Source organism: Dermacentor andersoni, chromosome 7 (genome assembly GCF_023375885.2).
Source record: "Dermacentor andersoni chromosome 7, qqDerAnde1_hic_scaffold, whole genome shotgun sequence".
NCBI classification, from domain to species: Eukaryota; Metazoa; Arthropoda; class Arachnida; order Ixodida; family Ixodidae; genus Dermacentor; species Dermacentor andersoni.
In genome coordinates, this window is record NC_092820.1 from 60,234,569 (window position 1) to 60,245,954 (window position 11,386).

The following is an 11,386-nucleotide window of genomic DNA, read 5'->3' on the forward strand; positions in this document are numbered from 1 at the left end:
GAAATGCAACAAAAGAGCAAATATAGGCAACAAATTGCAATTCAGAGAGACAAAAGGCAACCAGTGCACAGGATAAGTGACAGACTTCCTTTTATTGAAAAAGAAACGTGGCATGTGTCATGCCACCACCAGTGGGTAGCAATCTTTCAAGCTTGGGTGACAGAGGCAAAACTTAGCAAAATGCTACAATCACGCTGTAAAACGGCCTTGGACACAAAAAACCGACATCATATTGTACAGAATGAAAGGGCAAGACTTCATCTAAGAACAGTCTATGGCACCACATACTTGAAATGGTGTAAAAAATGTTGACATGCCCTACCCATAAAGAAAAAGCAACAAACACAGAAAACATGCCTTAAAATGCAATGTGCAGAGTCTGAAACCAAGAAAAAACAACCCGAAAAAGGTTTTGCTAAGTCTTTCAATGATTAAAATTGTCAAACTGTATCATCACTTCTTAGTGAACCTGCACAGCTGAAAAGGAAGGAAGGAAAGCTCAATAGCAGGGCTGCAGAAAATGTCACCGAATAAATATACTTTGCTTACCAACGATACCTGTGGTTTAGTTGTGGTCTGTATATAAACTAATTGTGTATAAACATTTCTTGTTTAGAATGGCTGAGCGGATAGGGAAAAAAATGACCATAAGAGCACCAGGTGTATGCATAGTCTACGCACAAAAAGCCACTGCTTTCTTCTTTTTTCTCTGTATGACTATTCATGGGAGTATTTAGGTGCCTTATTAGCACTGCTAACATCCCACTGCAAAACACAAAATTGGGCAAGTTGTGGCAAAAGAAAATTGCAGTTTCACTCATAATGTGAAACAATGATGCAGTAGCTGGTGAAATATGCACAGGAAGCTTACTTCATGCAGTGTTTGCTGAAGTGTTGTGAACACTTGCCAATGCAAGTCGGTAATCTCCTTAAAAAAGTAAAATAAGTAAGAGTGCTATTTATTTGTGGGAGTTGTGCCTCAGTGTTGAAGTGGAAAGACTCGGCTTTTCTTCCTCCTCTTTCATATCCGGACTTAGCCACTGATCTACACCAAAACAACCCTTTAGCTTCTTACTGCTGAATTCGTTTTGGTTTTCTCAAATCTATATTTGGGCTACGCATTGCTGTCTCGCGCTTTGCTTGAGGAAAACAAGACACCAACAGCTCCATCCAGTAAATCTGAGAAGCCAAGCACTAGAAGAAGATTAATGAAGCAGATGCACCCAATCATTGTCATCACATGCAAGAAGAAAACTTAACATAGGACTGCCTTCACAAGTGGGAAGGTGATGTGCAAGAACTTGAAGGTGTGGATGCCAGCTCTATATACAGTATGCAGACATTGAGCAGGTGTTAGCCAATCTAGGCACCTGTTGGCTAGATCACGCTCTCCAGGATCAGTATTCACCACGACTGTACCTTCAGCAGAGTGGCTGAAATGTAGAATTGTGGACTGCCACTCTTTTGATCGTATGTTTAAATCCTCGCAGCACAATGAGAACTTTATTCGCAATACTCTAGCAAGAAATTCGGGAATTCCAGTGACAACACCAGTAGACATCAGAACAACCAGGGGAGTTAGCCCATAGCAGCTATTGCTGTAAAAAATAAGACTGGCATAAGCACAAGAATTGAGATGGGCATACTACATGCCTTTGTTCTGGTAGTGGTCCACTACATTGGTGCTACAGTTAATGATCTCCACTGTCACTGGACATAATAAGAGTTCTTAAATTATACACTCGCGCACCCGCCGCCTCTCAGGTCACCTAAGTGGACATACTATGCTGGCTGATAACGGCCCCCTCCCAGTTCTAGTATGCTTCACCGCGTAACTAAGCTGTACTGCGGCGAAGAAGCCGTACATTTGTATTGAGTGAATAAACAAATGGTTTTTACAACAGTACAGAAATAAACGCGCACCATGCATCAGTCTACCACACGAAAGAGCGTCGCAACATACGGTAGCTGATTCACACAGGCCGTGTAGCCCACTTATCAGTCGTAAAGGGTATTATGGGTAATTCAAAATTTCAGACACACATATGTGTTCATGTTTACGTTGGCACTCCTTGCGTAATAAGACTCTCAGAACTTCCACAATAGAAAGTAATTTACATCACACAAACGCAAAGCACACTATATGTCTCGTTTTCAACTCGGCCGTAATGCAAATGACATATTGCGCGGAAAAACGTGAACATGCTGTGTGTTAGCGTCGTAAACTTCATACTAGGCAAGGAGCTAGCACACCACAATCCCGCGTCAGCCGCTAATGAGACCAAGACGGGAGCACATGTCTGTGAACGCGCAAACCCTAAGCCACTCTGCTCCTCCGCCACCCCCGCTGCAGGGCTGCACCACTCGTTTCAAGCACAGCACACCAAACACACATTCAGCGCTGAACAGTGGGCGGTCGACGCAGTTGCATTTACATGACTTGCAGCGAGCAGCACATCCCTCGATGTCCGTTAAGCAAAGTCGGACACGGCGACGCCACATCGCGGTTCGCAGAACTTCGCTGCCGAGGAGCTAGGCCACTTCGATATTTCAATTGTCACCACCGCCGGGTTCTCAAGAAAGCACGGGTCACACAACGCAGATTATGTAGTGCCAGAGCTCATCGAGGCCAAAGCCGCATTGCCGCACCGCCACTACTCACGGCTTTCCGCCAAGTAACACAGAACCTACAACCAACACACAAGCAACACACGCACGATTACATGAGCAATGTTGAACAACGCGCGGTCCAGAGAACGATCACGCCGAGGACGAACACGCCACGGCGTCGCTCGGCGCCAGCATCGCGCCTTCTCAAAAATCCCTAAACGATGCTGTCCCTAGGCACCTAGGATCAGGTCACGTGAGGGATTTTTGTACGACAATTAGACGCACGCCTCGATGCACACCACGCTACGTTTAGGGCAAAGACAACTGCGTCGTCTGCTAGCGCGGCCGCCATTTTCTTGCATACGCTGGTCGCGGTGCGCGCGTTGGCTGCGTGACGCGCCTTGATAGTGCTGGCCCCGCTAGCAGTGGGGCTTGAATGGGCCTTTACCTTTGATAATTATTCCTTTTCTAGGGTAGATGAAAAGTAGGAGTAAGGATTCGGTGACGCAATCGCTATTTCGAGACGATTAGCGAAGGTGTATTGGATATCTTTTTTTTTTACGTTAGTTGAGCACGGCGGACAACTTCTTGCCGTCGTGAACTTGATGTCGTTGCGCTTACATGTGGACATAGAGGTAATTAGGCGAAGTACGCGAAGGAAGTGAACTACTGCATATTCAAGTACGGATGTACGGCATGTTTACGTCCGCTAGCACTATTCGCGGTGGTGACATAGGATTACCTGCAAGGTATAGTGAACTAGAATACTCTCTAGTGGCGCGAGCGGCGAGGCGCAGGCGAGCCGTTTTCTAACAGACGCCATGAGATGGCGCCACCGCAACTTTTCATAGGCACAGGAATTCGCGTAGTATTGAAAAGGTCGTCTGTCATCTTGCGTTTTTCATCTCATTTACTAATAAGAATCGCTCATTTATTACTTCTTGCTGTTATCCGCCTGTCAGTTACAGTGACTAGGCTTGTTAATTATTGAAACGCGTCCGAAAACCACGTACCTAAGCAAGGATACAACATTCCTACTGTCGCGTCGTCTGCTAAACTCCGACTTGCAGAGTGATTTTTTGGCGCAAAACACCATCGCAGAATGACAAGCGGTCAGCATGACATACAGAGCAAATTATTTGCGCGACCATTGCTGTGGTTTGAAGATCAAGACCCGAAAGCAATGCCATTTAGTGTGTGTACTCACAGCCATTTATTGTCCACACACTTTCAGAAGTAAACCGTTTAAGCTAAATTTTATGCGGCATTTTGAGCTCATATATGGCTCAGAGAAGTCAATGGTCTTGTAAATATGATCGATTTACCGCTATGATGTGAGTTTTGGTGTTGTTTTTGATGTAGTAATAATTATAAAATTGATGTCACAGCTATGTACACATGAACACCATATGAAGCTTTTATTTACAACTGACTTCAGGGCAGAAATGATCAGAAAAAAATCTTGTTTGCAAAAATCCACAACTTCCCTGCCATTGCCTTGTTCAGCACCTACTCAATTTAAGGTGCTTTGACGCCTGCCGCTTGCTGTCGCTGGCTCGATTAATGCTCTTCGTGAAAAAATGCAGACGAGTAGTTAGGTAAAATGCAGTTATTTCTGCAGCTATGGTATGAGCGTGCTCAGGGCATCCAAGCTCAGTTTGCTGCTTTTGCTTAGCAAGGTCCAAAACATCAAGCACACTTTCAGAGTGCAGCTCTGAAAGGCTAAAGCAGGTTGTGAATGACTCTTCGAGGTCAGCCACAAATTTAAACAACTTGCTTGAAGGGTAAAGTAACCCACCATTGTTCTTTAAACGGACAAGCTCGGCCATGTTTAAATTGTCCGCTGCTTCCTTGGTGAGCAAAAGAAGGTTAAGACACCTTTCACAACCCGTTTTTAGAACGCATTTTCGCGCGACGTAACCAGCAATGTAAAAGGTTAGCCTGCAGTCGCTTGATGCCACAACAATGGAAGAATGGTCAGGCACAGCTTTTGTGAGCAGGGCGTCGGCTGCATCCAAGTTTCCGGCATCGAGAAATATGTCAATGAGTTTCTCCCCCCCAGTGCAAGTGTCCTGCTCACCAGCATCTGCATTCAAGAGTGAACTTAAAACAGCAGGCTCGCAGTTTCCTCTTGACACAGAGTGTGCAAGATTGCTGAAGCTGAGACAGTTCACTGTAGCAATGAACTGCTGAGGTGTAGGATGAGTATTGCATCCCGATGACTGTCTGACGATGCCAAAAAGATGTTCCACGGGGTCTTGGCTCACCCTGCTTGTCATTACATACTTGAAACCAATGTGTTGAGTCAAGTACTTCAACAGCGACAAGGTACTGCATAGAGTTACACGCAGTCCAGTTACTGTGGACTGGCTTAGAAAGCCCCGCTGCCTATTTGTGTGGCGTTCCCACTCTGACAGAAACGACAGAAAAGAATTCAACTTGTCGGCCGATGCAGAGTTGGGACGCAGTGCTTCAGCTGGAAAGCGTGACGTCATGACTTGTATAACACCATGAATGATCCTGCAAGAGCAATGTTAATGTTCAATTTCAATCACACTTAGCTATTTAACTTATTTACGACACATAAATAATAAAGCGTTCAGTTAGTCATGTGGTCGTGCACCAGTTCACTATAGCACACTGTATTAAGTGAGACTTGTTGTCAGGCAGGCTAGTCCCAGTTTGATCTAGGCTGTGGTTGAAGGTTAGGTTGACAAAATAAGGCATTTTCTTTGTACCTGGAGTAGTGGAGTTATCATTCTATGATATGCAATACTTACTCAAAAAAGTGCACTGTCGCTGTTATGCTGCCGCACAGAGGCTCTAACTTGGCTTTTTGCAGCTGAAGCCCATGAATTACTTTTTCACTGAAGAGCTGGAACGCCAAGGAGACTAATTTTCTCGAAATTGTTAGGGTTCGTATGGCTGGATGTGATGCCATGCATGGCCTGCAGGGTAACATTGCTTCCGTCCAGCTCCACAGCTTTTCGAATAGTTCGCATTGTCACCTGCAAGTAAGGCAAATCAGTAATTATTTACTGCCAGTTAGAATGACTGGAACAAAAATTACAGAAAACAGTTAAGCATACCGCTTTGGCAAATACTTACTTGGCCCTTTGGTGTTTGGAAATCCAAGCACAACAGCCGGTTTCGAAGGCACTTTATGAAATGAGGGAAGTCTGACATGAAGAAAAGTTGACGGTGCTCGTCTACAGGATGTGGTGCACTGCATTTAATGTGGTCCAAAGACGCCTTGATGCCCATTATGTCCACATCCGTCGGTTCTAACTTGCTCCGTCTGATGTTACGAAGTCAACCTTCAGCCCTGCTTTTTCTGCCAAAATTATGGCTTCAATCATGATCTTCGTTAAGGTACTGCCGCAAATGTTCCCTCTTGTTGCAAATGCTGCAAGAAGTTGGGTCCATTTTCCAACAAACGGTACGAAAACCAGAACCATTCCGTGATCGCATGGTGTGTGTTTGTCCTCAGTCGATGTAAACTTGCCGAGATCCACGAAACCATCTATGTGGCCAGCCGTTGTCACAGAAAGATGCTGAGAGAGCTTCATCTCATCGACCATAATTCCACCGTGGCGTGCATATTCATCCATTGTGGCCGTCTTTTCACTGATGACTTTGAAGATCTTTGGGCAGAAACCAAACCCTGTTCTGTAGGATTTCAAATATTTGCGTAGAGTTGTTTTACTCGGGAGTGACAGTATCTTTTTCTTCCTCAGGTGCTCATAAAGCCTGGCACTCTTCATTTTCATTATGAGGCACTCCAGGACCCATTCGTTAGAATACTGCATGCCTTTTGTGCTTTTTCTTGAAACAGATTTAAACATGTGAAGTGTTGCTTCACGCTGTTTTGGAGGGAGACTTTCTATTCTAGAGGCAAATTCTTTCTCATTGATGTCTTTGTTTTTAGCTGCCATTGCTTTCAGTTGGCCCTTTAATGCAGTGGCGCTGGTCTTCAAACGTTTTGTCTTCTGCCTTTGAAGTTTTAGACGCTGAGCAAGAGCTCCTTTCTTGGACACACGGGCTTTTAAGCTCGACTTTCGGGTCAGCAATAACTTTCGATGCGACTTGCACTCTGGGCAGGTAAGTCCTGTCGATGAAAAAAAAAACGCAACTGTTTAAATGCTGGAATAAAGAATACATACATACGAGACTAGTACATGAAAGTCTCTTAAAATTACTTACGAACGGACGGGACGTTTCCGGAGCACTTTATGCTGAAGACGCAGAGTCCGTTGCTGCATGTTGCTGCCTGAAGTTTCACCGTCAAGTTCGGTAACACCTGCCTATATTCATCATCCGTCATTGCTCCCTTGCAAACACAAGTTGCTTCGGCATCCTGCAGTACAGCTGCAGCGTCGCCAACAGAGGCAACTGTTTTTTCTGTGCACATCACTCCTTGGTAATAAATGTCAGCACAAACTTTGCCTCCGACAGGCTTGAAAACCACAGCTCGCTCATGCGTAATCACAAGCCTTGCTTGCATTTTCAAAGAAGACGTCGCAAAAATTAACCCGAAACGTTCGTCCTCGAAGCGGCACCAGCTCGTCGAAGGAGCGAGTCCACGGAGCGCCTGAAACGAGAGAGGCGAGGATTCTGTAGCAGCCAGCTCTCCCGGCTCTTGATGTTCGTTGTCAGCGCTGTTCACGTCCTGACACGGCTTCTTGCTTCGTGGTGGAATTGTTTGACAAGCAGATCTTTTCCTTTCAGTCCTCTGTTTAGGGGTTTTAACAGAGAGGTAGGCTGGACACCCAGGCAGCAGCGTCGGAATGGCACCGGGAGCTAACGACGGCTTTCCTCTGGGTATACGCACTTCAACGCCGTCGATTACGTGAACGTAGTCGCGCAATATGAGGTGGGCTTCAAAATGGTGCTCACACACTGCTGATAGTTCCGTGAGGCTCTTGTCGTCCCTTCGCATGTTCCGCTCCCACTTCCCTCGCAACTCGTCGTCTCTTGGTGCGGCAAACAACGATGCTTTAGGCGCGCCCGGGTAGCCGGTGCGGCAGCCTGGCGCAAAACAGTGGGAAGCAGTTCTTCTTTTCGCCATAACTTCGTTAAATTCCCTGACACTGATGCTACATAGTTCCTGCTCACTGCTATCCCTACTTAACAGCAAGATACGAACGCTAAAGTAAAATTAACTGCGTGACAGCGCGCGCGCGAAGCGAGCTAAATCACACACCGCATTGCCATGTGCTGCCAACGCGCGCGCCGGAGGCTAGGAAAAGGCGCAGCAGCGCCCCTGGCGGCCGTCAGTGTCAACTCGCTTCAGCCGAGCTGGCCCCAGCAGCCACCGGTCGCGCCACTAGAAAGTATTCTAGTTCACTATACTGCAAGGTTACCTGGCTGCAAACTGTCATGCGTACACCATGCAAAGAAAACATAAAGGCTTGCGCGCAAGGAAAAACAATGATGTAATACGCTGATGAACAAATACACGATGTTTAAAATGATTGCGAACACACTTCACTGCATTTATAATGCTGCTTATGATTATTACGCTTAACTTTTTCTCATGCGCATGTGCATGTATACGAAAAGTTCATACTTATTACAGCATCTTTAAGTTTGACTAACACCAGCACAAGTTGTAAAGGATGAGTAGCCACAGTCTTGTGTAGGTGTATATCAGCATTTTACTTATTACTTCCCTGTGGTCTGTGCATGTGTTCAGCCATGGCCGGTCTGCCTTCGCAAGGTATTCCGTAAGCGATTTCAACGGGGTCTTCATTGTGTGTATATTGTTTGTACACCACGCGATAACACCCGTAAAGTGCTCTTCGTAGTTCTTTAGAGTGCGGATCACTTCACTCCTCGGATAGATCAAGTTCCGTCCATCACTTACATACTCCTTGAGAACTACCAAAGAGGCATATTCATTGCCTGCTGCTCCAAGGAGGGCATCTTGCATTGGGAACAGGATACGTGCTTTATGACGCTTTTCAGGATGAAGCCACCAAGGTAGTATAAGATACAACATTCCGTTGACGTCAGCTCCTCAATGAACAAAATCTCAGTCGTCTATGTCTTCGGACAAATTTTGTGAGCACTGCTTCTTTGCTTGAGAAAGCAGGTCGACGAGGTACTCTCGATCCTCAAGCTCATAGTTTGTTGTTCGCGATGTGTGGAGAAACTGGCTCACGCTCACAAGCCTCAGAGCACATTTTAAATCACATGCCGTTGGCACTGGCTTCATTAGGCGTACTACAGAAAAAAAATTTTCGAGGCAGTCTTGAAGTAGCCTGCTCGTTCGGAAAAATTCGTAGCGTTCATTGCCCAGGAAAACTTCTTGGAGACGAAGGATGACTGTCGTGGAAATAAGGAGCCCAGCTTGGGATGGTTTCCAGCGAGATATGGCGCCCAAATTCATCCCTTGAATTGTTTCTACTGCAAGTGCAAGGTTTTCAGAGCAGCATAATATTTGTGCATATTTCGGTGGCTTAAAGCTAAAGTGGGATGGCGTGACGACATCAAGGCATACCAATTTGACACCAGATCCATGAACCATGCCGTCGTTTCGGCAGATGGGTCAAGCAGCCCTTCTTTTACCAAAAATTGAATGGCCGGTGCAGCTTCTCTGAAGAATTGGAGAGCTACACTAACCTTCATTTTTGTGAAGTGGCCGCAGCTCACATGAACCTCCGATAGGGCAGGGGCTACTTTAAGTTCCCTCTTTGCGTCGTAGTCCACCACTGCCTGGACGTGCTCCAGTTCCACGTTCGGTGACGGCAGGTTGTTGTCAAGCACGGTGGCATCGCCCAGTGTAAAGACTTTGGAGCTTAAAAGTTGCCCTCTCACGTTCTTCAACACATGTGCTGCATTGGCAGTGAAAAAAAAGCTCTTTACCGTCCTAACACGGGTGTGGTATCGAGCACACTGTAATGGAATTTCTGTGGCTCGAAAACCCGAATTCTCGCCACGTCGCTCGATTTGCTGATCACATGTGACTGCACAGACTCTTAGCGAAATCTGGTTACAGCGCCGGGTGATGTCGAGCACATAGTCTTTGAGCAGAGCACCTTCCACAGGTCGGCCAGTGAATTCATATCCAACGACCTGCTTCCAACGCTGATTCATTCCGCCGAACATGAGCACCAACGCTTGATTGGCGGGCTCCTCTGGCTTTGAAGGAAGTTTTGTACCTCCAAGGAGAATGTCTTCAGTTCTATCCGATTCAAACGCTGTAGCTATTTCCGTCTCGTCTAGAAACAGGACGCAGTCTTTCTCCACGTTTTCCATAATCTCAGCCTTGCACTTCATGACATCAAAAACTTCTTGAAGAATTACTGGAGGAGGAGGAACCACTTTATTAAAAACACCAGTCAGTGAACGTCAAGAGAGAAATGCTTCTCCCCCTTCGCCCCTAGCCATCGGCCGGAATACCTTGAGACACAGCAGCAGCAAGGGCTTGACCGATGATGTCCTGCTGGACGTTGGGGTCTGGGCTGCGGAGCAAAGCCTCCCAGGATTCTAGAGTGCGCGAGCTATCATGGTTAGACGGACATGTCCACACCATGTGAACCAGATTTGCTGCCTCATCACAGAATTTGCACTTTGACCTGAATACTCCTGGATGCCTCTTGCTGTAGAGTACGGGGTTTGGAAAAACCCCCGTCTGTAATTTCCTCCACATAACCTCATATTTCTTACTGAGCGTTTCGTCCGCTCCCGGGTAAATTTGTCGATTTAGTTTGCAGTGTACTGCGATTCCCTGATATGCGCGCATATCCTCTCTTCTGTTTATAGTTTCGGTGATTTGGGAGCTTCCGGAGGTCGACCGGTAAGTGAGACCTCGGGCGACCGAATGAGCCTCTTCGTTCCCTCTAAGTCCCTGGTAAGCTGGTGCCCAAACGAGCAGAACAAGCTGACTGGGTCCTCCTTCCCTGTTTAATATACGGATGGCTTAGTTGTTTCCCCCCAGTGCAAAAAGAACATAAAAAAAGGGGGGGGGGGCCCGCACCACCATGAGGTATAACGGGCTTAGACGCCAATCAAAATATAAAATATTGAGGGATCATCACAAATGATGATCCAAAATTAATTTGGATACAAAAGCCAATAAAGTAAGAAAAAAGTTTTCGGACCTGAAGCCGGTGGTATAATTAGGGATGTATAGTAGGAGGGAGTAAGTCACCAAGATTAGCAGCTCGGATCTACCAGGTGTCGTGCTCCTGTATGTTATATTGAGCCTTAGGCTCCGGCAGTGATGCGCTGTCATTTGGATGCTGCAGCTTTATTGCATAACGATGCGATGTTTAAACAGGCCATTCATCTTCCGTCGGTTGTGCATCTTCTGGCCAGGGGACAGAACTTTGTGCACCTTTCCTGCTGCTGGGGTCCAGGTACAACGCATATCAGCGTGGCAGGAGGCTGGGTCCGTGGTAGGCCGAGAGCAGCATGATCTGGTGATGACCTGAAAGCTCTAGATCATACATGCCTGGGATGGTCACCGAGCAGGCAGAAATAAATGATGCATGCTAGTATTGGTCGGAAGGCAGTATGTTACGCAGCAGTAGAGTAATAGAGATGTGAAGAGGTGGATTGGAAGGGAGGTAATGTAGATGGAGCATGCAGTTAGTACCATAGGCAACGGGGTATAGACCCCACCACGGTAGGCATGCACAGTGCTAATGGCACGAACAGACATGCGAAAGTAATATGAAGGCGTGACAGAGCGAGGAGAGAGACAGAAGCCATGAGAGAACAAGGGGAGTTATGAGGCATCCGGAAAGGTAATAGTAGTGGGTTGTGCCGG

At 46.5% G+C, this 11,386-nt stretch overlaps 1 long non-coding RNA gene across 1 annotated transcript; it reads right to left on the reverse strand.

Moving 5' to 3' along the window:
• Positions 1 to 4,988: 4,988 nt before the first annotated feature.
• LOC140219264 (uncharacterized) lies at positions 4,989 to 5,775 on the reverse strand. Its single transcript, XR_011895409.1, has 3 exons — positions 5,719 to 5,775; positions 5,391 to 5,618; positions 4,989 to 5,130 (listed from the first exon to the last, which is right to left on the reverse strand). It is a non-coding gene; the product is annotated as an uncharacterized lncRNA (long non-coding RNA).
• Positions 5,776 to 11,386: the final 5,611 nt, after the last annotated feature.